The sequence below is a fragment of the Callorhinus ursinus genome, unplaced genomic scaffold, assembly GCF_003265705.2.
Source record: "Callorhinus ursinus isolate GAN/ISIS: 27379988/994484 unplaced genomic scaffold, GSC_fseal_2.0 scaffold12, whole genome shotgun sequence".
Classification (NCBI taxonomy): domain Eukaryota; kingdom Metazoa; phylum Chordata; class Mammalia; order Carnivora; family Otariidae; genus Callorhinus; species Callorhinus ursinus.
This window is the reverse complement of record NW_027397074.1, coordinates 6,165,599-6,184,295: the sequence shown is the minus strand read 5'-3', so window position 1 is coordinate 6,184,295 and position 18,697 is coordinate 6,165,599. Positions and strand designations below refer to the sequence as shown.

The following is an 18,697-nucleotide window of genomic DNA, read 5'->3' as shown; positions in this document are numbered from 1 at the left end:
GTGGTCTTCTTGCTCCAAATTCTGTTTAATTAACACTTTCATTTAATAAATCATCTCTACAGATTTCAATGTATACATTTTCCAGGACACTTTCCCTTTAGGTGAAAGTTTCCCAAGGTGTGACTAAGGTTCATTTGCACCCACATCGCTTGGAATGCTTTGAGAGCCACCCACCACCACACATGTTCCAGAACAGATCACTGGAGGCGAGGCCTAGGCACAGGGCTCCAGTACATGGTAGCAACTCACAACTAAGCTTTAGAGGAGGTTTTCAGTTGGCTATGGGATGGCAGGACCAAGAACAATAAACCACCACTCCATTCCTGCCCACCACAGTCTTTAGAAGTGTATTTTCTCAAGCTGTAAAATGCACTGTTGATTTAACAACAGCTCCTTGTGCAAAAAGAAATCCTACATTTTGGGGAAAATTTTGGAAATATTAAATGAAAAAATATCTGTCAGTTCTAAGAACAATAACATTGCCCATATGTTTACTGGTTGTTACTTAATAGTAAGCTCTTTTAAAATACAGATTTAAATGGTTAGTCGTTCTCATCCTTTTAAGTTTTTTTTCAAAGTGTGAGTATTTTACACCAATGAGGAGATACTACTTAGGCAAGTTATTTTAGGGTAGCAGTCTTCAATTTACCTATACTAAGATGTAGGAAGACTTTACAATAGATATAAAGACCAAGGAGAGCTTTAAAGGAATCAAGATTCTGAATATTCCATTTCTCTTTCCATTCCTTAAAATTGATCTGAAAAAATTATTTCTGGAGAGAAGACCAAGATGGTGATAAAGGAGGCTCTTGAGCTCCCCTCATCCATGGACTCACTGAGAGTACAGCTACACATGGGGCAGTTCTTACTGAAAGAGACCCAGAAACTAGCCAAGCAACTTCTACACATCAGATGAAAAAGAAAATACCCACATCAAAACATGTAGGAAAGGCTGAGACACACTGTTGCCATAAACCTCCCCCCACCCTCCACACTCCTAACTCCCCGTTTCTCCCTGAGGAGTGAAGGGCTTGGACCCCCCCATTTACAGTCCCACTTGACTGGGCCCCAAAATACCTAGCTTTGAAAGCCAATGGAGCTTGCATCCACAAGACGCACAAGACCATAGCAAAAAAGATGATATCACTAAATGATGTTGGGAAAACCTGGCAGCCACGTGCAAAAGAATGAAACTAGACCCCTATCTTACACCATACCACAAAACTAACTCAGGTGGATTTAGTGGATTAATAACTTGGATGTAATGCCTGAAACTGTCAAACTCTTGGAAGAAAATTCAGAGGGGGTAAGCTCTTTCAAACTGATCTTGGCAATGATTTTTTTTTTTTAATTAGACAACAAAAGCAAAAATAAGCAAGTGAGACTACATCAAACTAAAAGGCTTCTTCACAGCAAAGAAAACCATCACCAAAATGAAAAGGCAACCTATGGAATGGGAGAAAATATTTGCAAACCACATACCCAGTAAGACATTAATATGCAAAATAAAGAGATGTCAAGTGTTGGTGAAGATGTGGAGAAAAGGGAACACTTGCACATTGGTAGTGGAAACGTAAATTGGTGTAGTCACTGTGGAAAACAATATGGAGGTTTCTCACAACATCAAGGGTAGACCTACCATGTGATCCAACAATTCCACTTCTGGGTATGTATCAAAAGGAAAGGAAGTAACTATCTTGAACAGATAACTGGACTCCCATGCTTCTTGCAACATTATTTACAATATCCAAGGTGGGAAAACAGTAAGTGTCTGTTATTGTGTGAATGGGTCAAGAAAATGTGGTATATGTATACAGTGGAATATTATTCGGCCTTAAAAAAGAAGGCAATCCTGTCATTTGCAGCCATCTGGATGAACCCGGAAGGCACTGTGGTAAGGAAATAAGCCAGACAGAGAAGGCAAATACTGCGTGGCATCCCTTACATGTGGGATCTAAAAAATACACTCATAGAAATGGAGAGTAGAAAAGTAGTTTACAATGTCTGGGAGGTGAGGAAAATAGAGGGAGGTTGGCAAAAGGGCACAAACTTTCAGTTATAAGATGAACAAGGTCTGCGGATCTCATGTATAATATGACTGTTATTGATAACACTGCATTGTATAATTGAGATTTGCTTAGAACTTAAATATTCTCACACACACACTAAAAGTGATGTGATGGATGTGTTAACTCGGTGCAGTGAATCCTTTCACAATGTATAATAAATCATCACATTGTACACATTAATTATCTAATAATTTTATTTGTCAATTACACATCAATAAAGCTGAAAAGATAATTTTAAAAAGCGTGATCTGCCTGAGGATATATTTCCAGTTCTGCTTCCACACATCCCTTCCCCATTATCTCATATTTTAAAGAAGAGAGGCCCCCTTCTCACCCTAATCTTTCTGTAGCATATTATCCTGCAGTAGTAAAACCTCTGTAGTCCACGGATATAATCAGAAACATAGTATAGGTATTGGTATCAGTGTTGAGAAAGGGAGTCACACTAACATATGAGTAATAAGTTCTTTTGTAGTTAGATGGTTTCCCACTTTGCTTTCAGTAAAATTGCAAGAAGATCTACAATCACTTGTCAACTGATAATTAAAAACACAATTTGGTGCTAGTTTTCCCTGTGATTTTTGGCATATGACTGAAAGTGCGGAGAATTGAGAGCATTGCTGCAGCAAAGCTCCTTCTAGCCCCACCTACTTATTTACATAAACAGTTTTTTCCTCAACATTTTCAAAACACAAAAAGGTGAGAGGATAAAACTGTTGTTGAAACCTGTCTCAATTTAGCCACAAGTAATAAGTATGGCTAAATTGATACCCGACCTAATTTTCCCAAAAATTAGATACTTGACCTAATTTTAGCAAAACTAGCCAGTCCCCATCCAGCTCATTAAGATACATCTAAAATGAAAAATTTGATTTTCCTAATTACTTAGCAAAACTTACAACCCATGTTGTTTTCATCAACACTATGCTAATAGTAGTTGAAATAACTTGATCCGTAATAATTTTTAAATATAGCTTCATGGTCACCTCAAATTAAAAAATATAATTTCAACATATATGCCTTTTGTTGTGATAAGGTAATTGACCAAAGTCTTTGAAGAATAAAAATAATCATATCAGAAATCTTTAAAAACAAGGTGGGGGAGCCTGGGTGGCTCAGTCGTTAAGCGTCTGCCTTCAGCTCAGGTCATGATCCCAGGGTCCTGGGATCGAGCCCCGCATCGGGCTCCCTGCTCAGCGGGAAGCCCATTTCTCCCTCTCCCACTCCCCCTGCTTGTGTTCCCTCTCTCGCTGTGTCTCTCTCTGTCAAGTAAATAAATAAAATCTTTTAAAAAATAAAAAGATATGTCATATTAGAATGAAAGTTTTTGGTAGAAGCAGAATAGAAATATGATTTCAAGGAGAGAAAGGAAAGATGCAAAATCTCTGATTATTAAAGAACAACTTGTTCATGTATTTTTTTTTAAATAGATGATGTGGTATTTAGATTCTGTTAGGTATATCTTGTAAGTGCTGTTATATATGTGTGTATATATATATATTTTTAAATGGATCAGTTATTTAATTACATTCTTTGTAAGAAATTTAAAACACCAATTTGTGAGGTTAAACTCCCATTTGTGAGAGAAAACACAGAGCGGAGGTAGCCCTGAAGCTGAGGAACAGCTTTGATTTTTGGCAGAATTTGCGAGTCCACAGTTTTCCGATCAACCTTGTGGTGCCCTGTAATCTCATTATTTCTCTTTCTCAGTGTCAAAGATCTCACCCTCCTGGTGTCCGGGCTTACGCAGCTTCTTCTTCTTCTTTTTTTTTTTTTTTTTTTAAGACTATTTATTTATTTGACAGAGAAAGACACAGCTTCTTCTTGAAGTAAGCATCAGTGAGATGTTTGGGGTTTTTCACACTGCTGATATCAATTTTGGTAGAAGGAGCAATGACAAATTTCTGGTGTGTTCTACGCAGAGGAGCTCGATTGAGGGACAGAGGTCCGGTCACAGGCAGCAAGCCACTGCTCAGTTGCTTCAGGAAAACGACCCTCTTGCCTCTGTGGCGCCAGGGAGGACGATCAAAATGGCCCCGGAGTGATGCTAGCTCACGGCTTTCCCATGTGCTGACTGAAAGGTGTTTTGCCGTGGCTCAAGAGCTTTCGAGGCACATCGTCAGTAGGATAATACCTAGGCATTTTGCGAAGTTTAACCACTCGGGTACCACCGTTCTTGTCACCACCAACTGGTTTTGTGACAGTAGCAAGAACTTTCTCCTTTTTCTTTTCAACCCTGGATTTAGCTGCTGCATACTTCCTCTTGTACATGGCCTTTCTGGAACACATAGCGGATCGGGAATATCTGCCAATTCCTCTGACAAGGACAGGGTTTCGGCTGCACTGGGGCTTCCCCTTCTTTGGCGTTTTAGCCTTGGGGTTACCCTTGTTAGCCTTGTCACTGGCATCAGCTTCCTTAGCTTCAGGTTTCTTCTCTTTAGTAGCCGGCTTCTCAGCTTTTTTGCCCACCATCTTGCAAGATGGGAAAGAGCTGTATATATTTTTTAATGATAATATTTACAACGCACTGGAAGTTACATCCTTTGCAAGTATTTTTAACTTGAGATGAAAAGTTTTAGATGTCAGCTTAATGTGCAAGAAGACACAAAGCTTTACAAAATTATTTTGGAAGTGTTTGCAAGTAAAAAGTTTGAAGACCACTATTTTAGGAAACCCAGTCAGAGATCAGTGTGTAGAATGGGGAGGAATTGAGAGAAATTGGGCAGGGCACCAGTTAGGAGACAAGTGATTTTTTTACAGATGTAAGGAATTTGAACTGTATCAAGTTCATAGTCATGGAAATGAAGAGAAGCAGACTGAAATCAAAAGCTACTAAGAAATAAGAATTATTAGTATCAGTCCTTGCTTCATTTCATCTTAAATTTTACATATTGCGAAAACAGAATTTTCCGATGTTTTCTACCTGTAGACTCTGCCTGGACTTGGTCTTGAGCTCCTTGCCACCCACTTTCTCTCCCTCCCTCCCTTCCTTCCTTCCTTCCTTCCTTCCTTCCTTCCTTCCTTCCTTCCTTCCTTCCTTCCTTTTCCTCCTATTCATCAGACACTCTGCTAAGTGCTGAGACTTCTGAAACAGTTAATATCAGGTCCCTGGTCTCTGATAGCTTCCAGTTTAGTAGAGAAGTTTATAGCTAAGTATGATGCCGAGAGAGATATATGGCCCATACTACTCCACCTCTCTCCCCTTGTAACGTGCTAGAGGACAGAGAGCTAAAGCTTCCATTTCCCAGACTTCCTCAGATTCCATATGTGGCCCAGCTTTTGCCAAAGCAGACATATGAATGTTATATTTGGAAGACAGAATTGAGACAGAGGTGGCACTGTCTGCTGTTTCCACTAGCAATCAAGGATATAGAGGCTCTGGTTTTTCTCTGACAATGTACCCAGGGTCTGGTACCTATTTCTGTGGGTGCCAGGGACATCCATTTTGATGGCATGGATCTGCCCTGAGGCAGTGTGCTTGGACCCAGGAGTTGAGGCTTCCATTTCCTTATCGCTCAGCTTTCTGGTCATTCCCCAGTTCTCTGACCATTGCACAGGTTGGCATGTCTGGTGATTATTCCTGGAATCTCATCCTGAAGCCTGTTTCTCCACACTTTCTAACCATTTTGTAAACAGTTCTTTATATTAAATCCCTTTGAGTTTAAATTAGCTAGAATGGCTTCTTTTATTGTCAACCAAATCCTGGCTAACACAGATGAAGCCCATCATTCCTCCCAGCCTCCTGCCAGCCTCCTATTGTTCCCTACATCTCTTTATTGTCAACCAGCTGTTATCCTATGGGCCAGTGATAACTCTGGAATGGTACATTGCTACTTGAATTGCTCCTATTTCTCCTCTGTGTGCTTTAATTTTTAGAACTGGTCTCTGACATGTTCTGATTGGTCCTGTTTTTGGTGAACTGCAGTCTCTCCTGCCTTACCCTGGTGAAGGCTATTCATAAACAGATCTAAATGGTGGCTTCAGAGGTATTGAACTCGTACATACTGTCTGCTCTGTTTGTCTGCCTCTGTGTTCCACTCATCTGCTTGGGACTCCATTACCTCTTTCTGTATCCTTTGGACAGGGTGTCTTACTCACCTTGCTTCTCCTACACAGTGTGACTTCCTGTAATTGGGTCATTTCCTTTAGAGCATCGATTCTGTTTATTTGGCCTAAGAAGTCCCCTGAGGAGCTCATTTAAAATGCAGATTCCCCAACTCAACTCTGACATAGTAGGTCTGAGGTATAGCTGGAAGTCTACATTTTTAACAAATGCAACAGGGCATTGTGACCCACTCAGGCCTTGTATTACACCTTGACAACTCTGTGAAGACAGTGTGTAAACCACTTGAGTGGTTAGGACAGAGAGTAGGTCCTAACTCCTTCCCTTTTCCCTGTACTGTGAAGGATGAGAAAAGAGAGACAATAAAGGGAGCCCCTAGATTGTAAACTCGGGTGACTAGGATTCCGGTTGTAGTGCTGGTTCAAAGAGGGAAATTAAGAAGGGAAGCCAGTTTGTGGAGGAAATAATGAGCTCCATTTGAGACATGTTGTGTTTGACATCCAAATGAAGATGATATATTGTTGGCAGCTTGTAATGGATTGATGACTCAGGTCTGGGGGTTGATTAGTGGGATGGATTCTCTGTTGTGTGGACTTCAGAGAATTACTGCTGTAGCTAAATTATTTCTTTAGTGTGGTACAACCATGATTGTCCTGAAGATGACATACATCTATTTGTCTTTCCCAATATGAGGTGGAATCAATATATTTTGTATTTTTTACCAAATTGTATAAGAGGAAAAGTGAGGGGCGCCTGGGTGGCTCAGTCGTTAAGCATCTGCCTTCGGCTCAGGTCAGGATCCCAGGGTCCTGGGATCGAGCCCCACATCGGGCTCCCTGCTCCGCGGGAAGCCTGCTTCTCCCTCTCCCACTCCCCCTGCTTGTGTTCCCTCTCTCGCTGTGTCTCTCTTTGCCAAATAAATAAAATCTTTAAAAAAAAAAAAAAAGGAAAAGTGAGAAGATTCATGGTAGGATACTCAGTGTTATAAGCTGCCTAGGAGATGCCTAAGATCCAGTTCTTTCCCTCAGAGCTCTACTTTTCTTTCCCTCAGTCCTTCCTTCCCTTTCCTCCAGCCTGCTGACAAATATACATTAGGTGTGTAAATTGGGGAAGGAAAAATTATGTAGGATAAGTGTAAGTGAAGAGAATAAAACTCGAAACTACAGGTAGTACTGTAAATGCAAATGTTTTACGGGTTTTTGTTTAAAGGAGAACTCTAGATTTTTCTTCCAACCCATTGTAAAAGTTCTTTTTCTTCTCTAGGACTTAAAGCCATTGTTTAGGAGTGGTTTTCAAGCTTTCCTCGAGTGAAATCTTATGCAGAAAAAGTATTTCAGAAATGTAACTGTACTTGACTGAATTCAAATATATACCATTTACTCATTCTAAACTTGTTGCCTAGGTTCCATGAGAACAATGAGACTGTTTTGATGGAGATAAAAGTTTAAAGCTAGGGTATATGGACAATGGTTATATGTGAGCAAGCAAATTTCTTTCCAAATCTGTACTGATAAAATCCTGATTCATTCATAAGAGTAGTTGCAGATGAATACTTAAAAAAACAAACAAACATATTTTGCAATCTTGGCATACTGAAAGTAAATTGATATGGTACCAGAACCCTAATTCTGAAATCTACCCTGTAATTATTTAACTTTATCAGGGTTTAGTCATAAATATTCATTGAACACTTAGTACGTTCTAGATGCTGAGGTTGTATTAGAGAAAACAGACACATAGAATTTATGGCCTAGCAGGGAAGGTAGACACTAAAAAAAAGTTGTAAGTAACTTACAAGTGTATAAACTACAAGTTGAAAAAAATCCTAAGTATGTTGGGAATGTATGACAGGAGACCTAACCTTGTATAGGATGTTCTTCCTAAGGAAATGGTGTTTAAGTTGAAACATAAAAGGTGAATAGGCAAAGGGAAGGACAAAATATGTATTCCAGGTTGATGGGCCACTATGTGCAAAGGCCCAAGGGTGGGAGAGGGCCTGGGCTATTTGAGAAACTAAAAGTCAACATGGCTTTTCCCCAACAAAGCTGGAGAGACTAGTGAGCTATTGATAGAAACCGAATTGTACAAGACTTTCTAGCCAATGCATGGGGGTAATTTGTAAAGTTATTAATTGATGTGTTTTTAATGCCAGTATTATTATTAACCGTCAGCGCTCCACCACTTGGGCTATAAGCCAAAAGGTATTCCCCCAAGAGGTGGAGGAAGTGCCGCAAAGAAAACCAGTAACAGAAACTTTCAATATTTGGCTAAATCTAAACGAAAAAAAAAATAGGTTGGACATCAGAAAAATTGGGGCAGTATGCTTACTGAGTGAGAAAAGAGTAAAGCGCCTGCATAGGGTCCCTGAGAAAAGGACCCGAGCACGGCCTCACAGATGCAGGTGATCCCCAGTGGGCTGCAGGGAGCAGCCCAATATTTTCCAGTGTGACCAGAAAGTGACACTAAAAGCTAGGCTGACCAGGAGGTTGCTTGCGAGGCAATGCAAATACTGAGGGCAGCAAGTGTCTAGAGGGGGAGGGACAGGGATCAGTGCATTGGGGTGGGGTTGGAGACCATCAGGTAATATTTCTTATAGCATCCTAACATATCTATGTTAAGTATTGGGCATTATTTGAAATATAGTAGAAAGCCACTGAGGGATTTTTTTTAAAGATTTTATTTATTTATTTGACAGAGAAAGAGAGAGAGAGAGACAGGGAGAGAGGGAGAACAAGCAGGGCGAGTGGGAGAGGGAGAAGCAGGCTTCCCGCTGAGCAGGGAGCCCGATGTGGGACTTGATCCCAGGACCCTGGGATCACGACCTGAGCCGAAGGCAGATGCTTAACAACTGAGCCACCCAGGTGCCCCAGGGATTTTCTTTTTTTAAGATTTTATTTTATTTGAGAGAGAGAGTGAGCAAGCACAAGCAGGAGGAGGAGCAGAGGGAAAGGGAGAAGCAGAGGGAGAGGGAGAAGCAGACTCCCTGCTGATCAGGGAGCTCGATGTGGGGCTTGATCCCATGGCCCTGGATCATGACCTGAGCCCAAGGCAGATGCTTAACCAACTGAGCCACCTAGGTGACCCTGGGGATTTTTTTTTTTAAAGATTTATTTATTTATGAGGGAAAGAGGAAGAGCAGAGGGTGAGGAAGAAGAGCGGTCTCCCCACTGAGCATGGATCCTGATGAATACAGGGCTAGATCCCACAACCCAAGATCACAACCTGAGCCAAAATCAAGAGCTGGACACCCAGTCAACTGGGCCATTCAGGCACCCCACCACTGAGGGATTTTAAATAGAAACCTGTCTTGATGGTATCTGTCTAGCTGAGTATAGAGAATGGTTGGAAGTAGGTGGAACTGATTTCAAGGGAAAACTGCTAGAAGGATATTGCAGTAGTCTATCTAGGCAAGAGATGAAAATAATCTATACAAGGATGGTAGCAATGGAGATAAAAGGAAATGGATGGTTTACAGATATCTGTCTTAGTCTGCTCAAGCTGCCATAATAAAATATATAGTAAAGACTGGGGGCCCTAAACAAGAGAAATTTATTTTCTCATAGTCGTGAAGTCTAATTGTCCCAGATCAAAGTCTAATAGGGTTGGTTTCTGGTGGAGAGCTCTAGTCCTAGCTTGCACATGGCTTGCATTGCGTCCTCACATGACAGAGAGAGATCTCTTTCTTTCTTCCTCTTCTTATAAATGATCTCATTTAACTTTAATTACCTCCTAAAGCCCCTATCTCCAGTTAGTCACACTGGAGTTTAGGGCTTCAACATACGAATTTAGGGAACACAATTCAGTCCATAGCAATATATTATATCTTTAGGAAATAGTGCTTGATTGGATGTGGGGATGAGGTGGAAGAACGTAGGGGAGTCAAGGATGAACTTAGGTTTCTGGCTTGAGTAGAAGTAATAATGCTATTTATGGAGATTAGAATCACTGGCGGTAGAGAATATTTTGGGGAGAAATATCTAAACCTAATGTTAAACTTACTTATTTTGAAGTATCTATGAGATATCAATAAGAAATGTCAAGTGGGTAGTTGGTTCTACAGGCCTGGAATTCAAAAAAGACATCTGGGACACAGATGTGGATGTAGGTCTCATCTGCCTATAGATGGTCATTAACCATAGGAGTGGAGGAGAGTCCATTGGGCAGTGGTTCTCAAACGGAAATGTGCATCAGAATCACTTGGATAGCCTGTTAAAACAGATTGCTTGGCCCCACCCCCAGAATTTCTGATACTACTGTACTTTCGGCAGCATAGGAACATTTTAGGGCTTTTGAATATACTGGTAAATTACTTTCCAGAGAGCTCATAGCAATTTATATTTTTATCAGGTGAGTATGAGAAAGCCCATCTCACGGTACCCTTTATTGCATTGAATATTGTAATTTCTTTTTTTTAAGATTTTTTTTATTTATTTGACAGAGACAGAGAGAGAGGGAACACAAGCAGAGGGAGTGTGAGAGGGAGAAGCAGGCTTCCCACCGAGCAGGAAGCCCGGTGCGGGGCTCGATCCCAGGACCCCGGGATCATGACCTGAGCCGAAGGCAGACACTTAACGACTGAGCCATCCAGGTGCCCCTGAATATTGTAATTTCTTAATGTCAAAGATAAAAAAAGTGAACTCATTGCAATTTTATTTTGCACATCTGTGATTATCTGTGATGGTGAACATTTTTTCCCATTTTAAAATGCTGTTTACAGGTCCTTTGGTTTTCAGTAAAAACTATTCTGTTTTTACATATTTCTGTTTTAACACATATATTCTTTAGCCCCTTCAGTACACCATTGCATTTTGTGATCGACATATTTGCGAGATAATTTGTGCTGGTGAAGTGTACCCTAACGTGAATGAACTAAAAGAATTAGGGAGGTCTTTAATATTCATCTTTGTCAATATGATGAAAACACTCTGCTACTGATACTTTCTCAAGTTGAATAATATAAAAATGATAATATATAAAAATGAGGCTTAATGGTGCTAGAGATAGTTTCTGTGTGTGTGTGTGTGTGCGTGCATGTGTGTGTGTGTGTGTGTGTGTGTGTGTGTGTGTGTGTGTGTGTGTAGGGTAAGTAAAACCAAGACATTGCCATTCTGATTGACCCTAGCTTGTCCTATTGCCTTTTAAGGGGGCAGAGGCCCAGAAATTCTTCCTCTTCTCTAAATGTGGAACACACTTGACTGGCCTTGGCATGCTGGCCATGACCTAATGTTCCGTCTTACACCATCGCTCTGCATGTGAAAGCCAGCCCAAATGCTTAGCTAAATAGCAGTGAAACTACTGATGACAAAACCAGATCCTGCTGGGAGCTCAGCTGGCTGGTCTCTGTGGCTCTTTCAGTCAAAACTGTGTTACTTTTCTGACGGCCTGTTTCAGTCAGTGATCTTAGATGACTTGAAAGTATACTTCAGCGTATGCCGGAGACATCTTATGATTCTTTCCTGCCCTGCAGTCTTCCCCTGTTAATTTCTAGTAACATCTGCCTTGGCCCCCTGTCATCACCTGTTTTGGTACCTGACAATCTCAATGCACTGAAACTGGGACTAGGTCTCTTCTGATGGCTGTGAAGCCCATGTTCCCACAGTCATCATCAAATTGCATTTCTTAAACACCCACCCTTGAGTTAGTTAATCATGGAGATACATTCTGGCTATTTGAAGTGAAAGAGATCCAGCAGATTTTTCAGATAAAATGCACAGAGGCATAATGTGGTGTCATAGCAAGGGCAACTCCCTTCATTGCCACAGGACATGGGATTTTACAATATATTTTTACTCTGAATGAAGATTCTGGGACCATGCGTCTCTTCCTAGATTGGGAACAAAGCAGAGCATTATGGAGTGGACTTGAATTTTTTAGTTTTAAACAGACCGGTCTGGCTGTGTGGCCTTGAGCAACTTTCTTCGTTTCTCAGAATTTGTTCCTTCATTTGTGAAGTGGGGTAATCCATTTCTTACAGGGCTGTTGTGAGAATGCGGAAACATGTAAAACATTGCAGGTGTCCAAATGTCAGTTCCCTTCCCTTATTGACTAGGAGTAGCCACCATTTTATGAAAGGACTTACCAGTGTGACTTGGATTCTGAACATAAGTGTGTCTAATGGGCAGCCTGATTCTTGGATCACAATGGCTCAGCCACAGGGACTTGAGTAATTGTTTTATTGCTTTGAACTTCCTTTGGCAGAGGGCCCCACCCAACCTATGTGAAAATGAATACCAATGAGCGGCCAACTGTTCCTCAATTGTTAGCACTCTCAACACAAATTTGTAAAAAGAATTTAATGGCCAGAAATCAAGTAACTCCAACTGAATATTGCATATGAAGCCCAGGATTCCCAGCACATTCCCAGGACTCTTATTACATGTCATGTCCTTAGCATGACTGTCTCTCCCATTTCTTTCTGTAGTTCATGATGATAGGAAGAAACAAGGAGGTAGAAAGAAGAGAATATACCTGTTTGGGGCTCCATCGAAAGCCCCTGATGCAGTTTCTGGCCAGGCCTCCACTTTCTCTTTGCTGCAGATTTTTTGTGATTGTAGTAACATCATCATTAAAACTTCTGAAAATCACAAATTAAAATAAAAGCTGGCTGGGCTTTGGACCCCATTGATGTAGGGTTGTGTGGAACAACTCAGCTTAGGCTCGTCATATGCTGATCACCTCTCATCCATATCCAGTTATTAACACAGAATTTCTGATCTCTGAGCAAGACAGGGTCAGCTTTGACTTATTGCTATTTTTACTCCAAAGAAAGAATTCTCCTAAGTTTAAAAAAACTTCATTCTTTTGATTAATTCAGGCTGTGTCTTCCCACAACCTCCAAACTCGTCTAGTTCAAATTTGACACCTGTAATTATTTGAATTTATTTTCCTTTAAGCACCCTGAATACAGATATGAAAATCAGAATTTAAATAAAATATAGTATAATTTAGAGGCTGGTTATTAGCTTTATGAAAAATATTTCCTTCTGTAATTGGAAATTCTCTGATTCAACTAAGTCAGTGATAAGGTCATGGAAAAGACAGGCAGGAATGCTTGAGGAGAGCTCTGGTCTAGATTCTAGGGCCACTACCAACCAGTTTTGTCTCATTAATTGTATCAAATAATCCTCTGGTGCTCAGTTCCTTAATATTAGGGGGTTAAGCAAGATAATCTCCATGGTTTCTTCTGTAAATTCAAGTTACAGGAACATATTGTGTAAACCAAGGCCCAAATTTCTGTCTTGGACATTCTGAGTCTCATATCATTGTTAGTGGAGACAGAAATTTCCCAAACTCCATTTCCCATAATTATTTAGTTCTACCATTAAGTGCCACTGGTAATAGAATTCTAATCTAAGTATTTTGTTATAACAACAGGAATTTATCATTATATTCAAGGGCATATGGAGAAAAAGTGGTTCAAATAAAAAGCATATTAATATATTTCATATAATAATGAGCTTAATCAGTAAACTTGCAAAGTTTCTGACTAATACAATGTTATGTTTTACAACTTGTAACTATAAAGTCTATTAAGCAGTGTCTTTCCCCTTTGATTCAAATTTATGCATGTTGACATTAGCTATTACATTTTCCTTCAAATTACACTTATCATAGTACATGACTTGAGTCCTAAATTTAAATTCATATTGCATTACAATTCCCTTGCCACCTTCTGATACATTTAAGATGCATTGATGGTATTACTCAACCACATTTTTGGACATTTAGGATAACTCATTATTTAAAACAAATTTGAGAACCGAAACCCACTAATCATAAGAATGACTTTGAAAGTGACTCACCCAACTGGTAGTCAGCCTATTTTTTTAAAGATCAGGTTTGAATGGAAAATGGAGAAAGCAAAAGGCTATTAATAATGACAGGAGGTGGGTGTATGAACAGGTGTAATAGATTGTGGTGACAGAGATGTGAAATTGCTGCTATTCTAAAGAACCACATCCCCATTTTTTTGTCACCTTCTCAACAAATGGTGGTTTTATGATTCGGAAAAAGATGTCCTGAAGGTTGAAATGAGACCATCAGAATCTTTTTTATTCAAGAGGATGAAAAGATTTTCACGTAAAGCTTCAGGACTCAAAAATAAGAATGAGTATTAGGTGTTTTAATCTGAATTTTGCACCAATACAGGAGATCAAACATTTTCACAAGCGTTTTTCATGTCCGTGATCAGGAAGTCCTTCATTTCATACATCTGGGAAGTTTTCAGTTCTCACAGACCCTCTGTCCCAAATATCTTCAGTTGCATCCTCTTTTCTGTTTCTTCACTGTGACTACGTAGGCTCACGCCGCTATCCTTTCTTACCTGACAATGACACCAGCTCCCAGCTGCTCTTCCTGTTTCCAATATTGATTCTCCATCCTGTCAACAAGCTGACCTTCTCAAACATGAGTCTGATCATGACCCTCCTCTTTTAACAAGCCGTCAGTGAATTTCCATTGCCTCGAAAATAAAATGCAAACCTTCGGCGTGACATAAAAGATTCATTATGATCTGCCCCTCTGTTCAGCCTCACCTTCCGGCACTCTCTTCCGCTCTCCAGCTTCATTTCTTGGTCATGCTGAACCAAGTTTTAGTTCCCTAAATTCACCTTGCTTTCTCATCACACTTCTCTGCGCATACTGCTCCTCTTGCTTGGAATGACTTTCGTCCTGTCTTCATCTGGGAAACTCTTACTCATCCATTAAGATTCAGCCACCATCTCCTTTTTTCATCTTGAATCACTCTTTCAGGTTGGTGTTAACACCAGTGTGTTCCCATGCATGCCCTATCGCAGATTCATTCTACTCTAAATTGCACTTCAGGGATGCCTGGGTGGCTCAGTCAGTTACGCGTCTGCCTTTGACTCAGGTCATGATCCTGAGGTCCCAGGATCTAGTCCTGCGTGGGGCTCCCTGCTCAGTCAGGAGTCTTCTTCTCCCTCTCTCTGCCCCTCCCCACCACTAGTGTGCGCGCGCGCGCACTCTCGCTCGCTCGCTCCTTCTCAAATACATAAAATCTTGAAAACGAATAAATTGCACTTCATCACTGCATCGTAGTGCAGTTGTCAGTCTCTCTACACCGAGATTCCTGGAAGGGAAGAACTGTCTCGTTCGCTCTTTTCCCTCAGCACTTAGCATAGTGCTTGACACAGAGCAGGCATTCTGTAAATGTATGTTAAAATAACCAACGTATAAATAATCCAGGAAAGTAAAGTGCAACATGGAACAACTTCATTTTTTTTTAATGAGGAGCAACTTTAAAATGGGATTATTATGACACAGATTCACATTATATTTAATACTACCAAAGCTGCTATGATATACAACTGAAAAGTGGCCCAAAACAGTACAGATAACTCAGAATAAACATTATTTTCTCCTTGACTAAAAAGAACCGCTAAAACAAAAACCTTTACTGATACTCTTGTATTTTACTTGAAAAGAAAAGGAAGCCTTCTCCTTCTCCATCATCATTTCATGAATTCATGATTTCACCTCTCTCAAGCTATGGTTATCACTGGCATTTAAATCTCTGAAACTTCATGTATTCCAGTTAAAACAGAAGAGATAACTACTGATTATACCTCTTCAGCTGCTTCTGTGAAATTATTAGAAATTTGGGGCAGCTGGGGGGCTCAGTCAGCTAAGTGTCTGCCTTTGGCTCAAGTCATGATCTCAGGGTCCTGGGATCGAGCCCCACATCCAGCTCCCTGCTTAGCGGGAAGCCTGCTTCTCCCTCTCCCACTCCCCCTTGCTTGTGTCCCCCCTCTTGCTGTGTCTCTCTCTGTCAAATAATAAATAAAAAGATTAGAATTTTTATTTATATGTCCACAATGTACACAATGAAATCCTGTGAAAAATGCAAGCCCCCAAACAGTAGGCTTTCATAGGGAGAAAAAACAAGCAAAGCAAGGATAAATCTCCATACACTTGGGCATCCAGGAGATACTTCCTTATTTTTTTATATGCCTGTCATTCTATGAACTTAATTTCTATATAACCCGAATAGGAAGGCCAGAATGAGAGGGGACAGAAACTTAAGCTCAATTTGGACTTCTCTTTTCTTCTCAAAGTCCAGGGGCTGATTTAGTTCCTGGGCATCAGAGGGCCAGGGAGAAGAGGTGTTTGGTCCTTACTCTAGTCTTTTAACCAGCTACATCTCAACACGCACACAAACATGGTAAAATTACAGGCCGTACTCAGTTGACAATTATCTGAAATTGGCTATTTGTAGACATCTGAGCTAGTGAAAACAAAAGTGATAGCATACTGCTCTCTACTAGAACAGAGTGGTAGATTTTAACTAAGTTCTAAAACATTTAATGTGCTCTCTGAGAAGCTTAAACCAATTTCAGCTAAGTTAAAAAAGTTATGTAAGGTTAATGCATGTAATAAGTTCTATATCGAATAAAATATGTAAGGTTCAATGTATGTAATATATTGAACAGTAAAGTTAGAAGTAGATGATTTCTATCAATAGAAAATCATCATCATGGAACAAATCCTGTGGTTTTAAACACAAAGGAAAATAACAATAGCTTTGAAGTACACAAAAATACAAGCCCACTTGGAACTACATATGTATCTGTGCAGGCTTGTATATGAAAAAAATCAGAAAAATGCATTCTGAGGTAGATATTAACACTATTTCAGGGTAGCAAGATCTCTGATTTCATAAATTTTCCTTTCATTTTTAAAATTTTTCTCTAATGCATAAGTATTATTTTTTTAATAATAATTAAATTGCATTTCTAAATTTACTTTTGAGGGTATTGTTACTGAGACAGCAGGCGTTGTTTGCTCGTGTGCACACATGGTAAGTCTGAAGTTACCATGAGGGCCAACTGTATTCTAGCACGGTAGAGAGAAGCTCAAGTGATGATGAAATTGGGGAGGGCATACAAATAGTGTGGGTGAGAAAAAGCAGGTAAAGTGAAAGGGCCAGGACGCCTGGGTGGCTCAGTCGGTTAAGCGTCTGCCTTTGGCTAAGGTCATGATCCCAGAGTCCTGGGATCGAGTCCCACGTTGGGCTCCTTGCTCTCCCTCTGCCTGTCACTTGCTCTGCTTGTGCTCTCCCTCTCTCTGTCAAATAAATAAATAAAATCTTTAAAAAAAATAAAGTGGAAGGGTAAACCCTATCTCAGGGGGGCAGCTAGGACTCATTGCCAACTGAGTGCTGCAAAAGGAGATTATAGCTCATAGCAGTTTTTCATGAGAAGTCAGATATCTAGATTTTTATGTGAAAATTTTTAATGTTGAAAATAAGTTACTTTTTAATTGTCAACACTGTATCTGCCAAACCAAAGGGGTCTGTAGGACAGATGTAGCTTCTGGGCAGCATATTTGGACTTTTGCTGAGACAGACCTATGTTCATAACTTCATAAAACATATTTGACACCAGAGCACACATAAAAATATGATAACATTTGTACAGCACACTGAAAGAAGCTTCTTGTTGCCTAGAGGTATCTGAATTGGGGCCTCCTAACGCTTAGGTCTCAACACCCCCCACCACCCTGAGTTATTGAGGGCCTGAAGAGCTAACTATCTCAGGCATCCCCCTGTAACTCGCTGTAATCCACTTGCATCATTCACTGTGTCAGGGCCCACTCTACACGAGAAAGCATGGAGGAAATGAAATGAACATAGCTTTTGGTAGTGGTAGAATAGGGGACAGGGATTTGGGGAGAAATCTCAGGATGTAGGGAGCATTTGGTAGGAAGCAGGGAGGGTGGCTGGCTGGTTTAGAGCACCTCAGTGAAGAAGCTGAATCCTGATCAGCTTCCTTGAAGACCGAGAGTATAAAGGTCTTTGTATCCCTGGGCCTGGCACAGAGGCTGACATAGAAAGTGCCTAAAAAATGTTTGTTGAATAAATGAAATGCAGTCCCAGGGTCTTGATTCAGGGAGGAGAGGTCTTAACCTCAAGGGACTCCCACTTTTTGGGGTTGGAGGGTAGGTACAGTCCCTGATCTACTCCACCTAGGGACACCTACCACTCCTTCCTCCTCTGTCCACCTCCCAAATCCCTGTCCCTGAGGAGTTTTCCTTATCCATAGGGATCACACTGACTTTTCACACAACCCTCCAAAAATCCTCGTGGATTTCTTTTTTCTTTCTTACCTCTCCCTCCTCCACCCCTGAATAGGGCATGATGCAAGAAAGGAATGCTAGCTAGCCTAAACCAATTGAGGGTGCACAAGATTTCTACGAAGCACAAGGGCCTAAAGATAGATTTACTGAATGGAATCCCGTTGTTTCTGGATCTTCAGCTTCCTTCACTCCCCTTAAAATTGATCTGCCTGAAGATATCCTTGAGGTGTGGTGCTTTCTCTTTTCTCACTGCCCCTTGCATAATCAATCCCTTCCCCTGTACCTCCCACATTATGAAAGGGCCTCCCCTCCCATTGGAGATGTTACAGTGGCACATTGCCGTAGGGTGGAAGAACCTCTGAAGAGTCAGACGAGAAGACAACTCAAATTATTGGTGTGGATGGGGAGGGGGGGAGTAATTATAATAATCCTTTTGAAACTCAGGAGGTTTTCAGTTCTTTACTTTCAACAA

At 40.6% G+C, this 18,697-nt stretch overlaps 1 long non-coding RNA gene and 1 pseudogene across 1 annotated transcript in view; one reads left to right on the top strand and one right to left on the bottom strand.

Moving 5' to 3' along the window:
- Window positions 1-18,697, top strand: part of LOC141373841 (uncharacterized) — an 82,082-nt gene that overhangs the window by 48,607 nt on the left and 14,778 nt on the right. The gene's annotated exons all lie outside the window — the stretch shown is intronic.
- Window positions 3,614-4,541, bottom strand: LOC112825240 (large ribosomal subunit protein eL6-like; annotated as a pseudogene).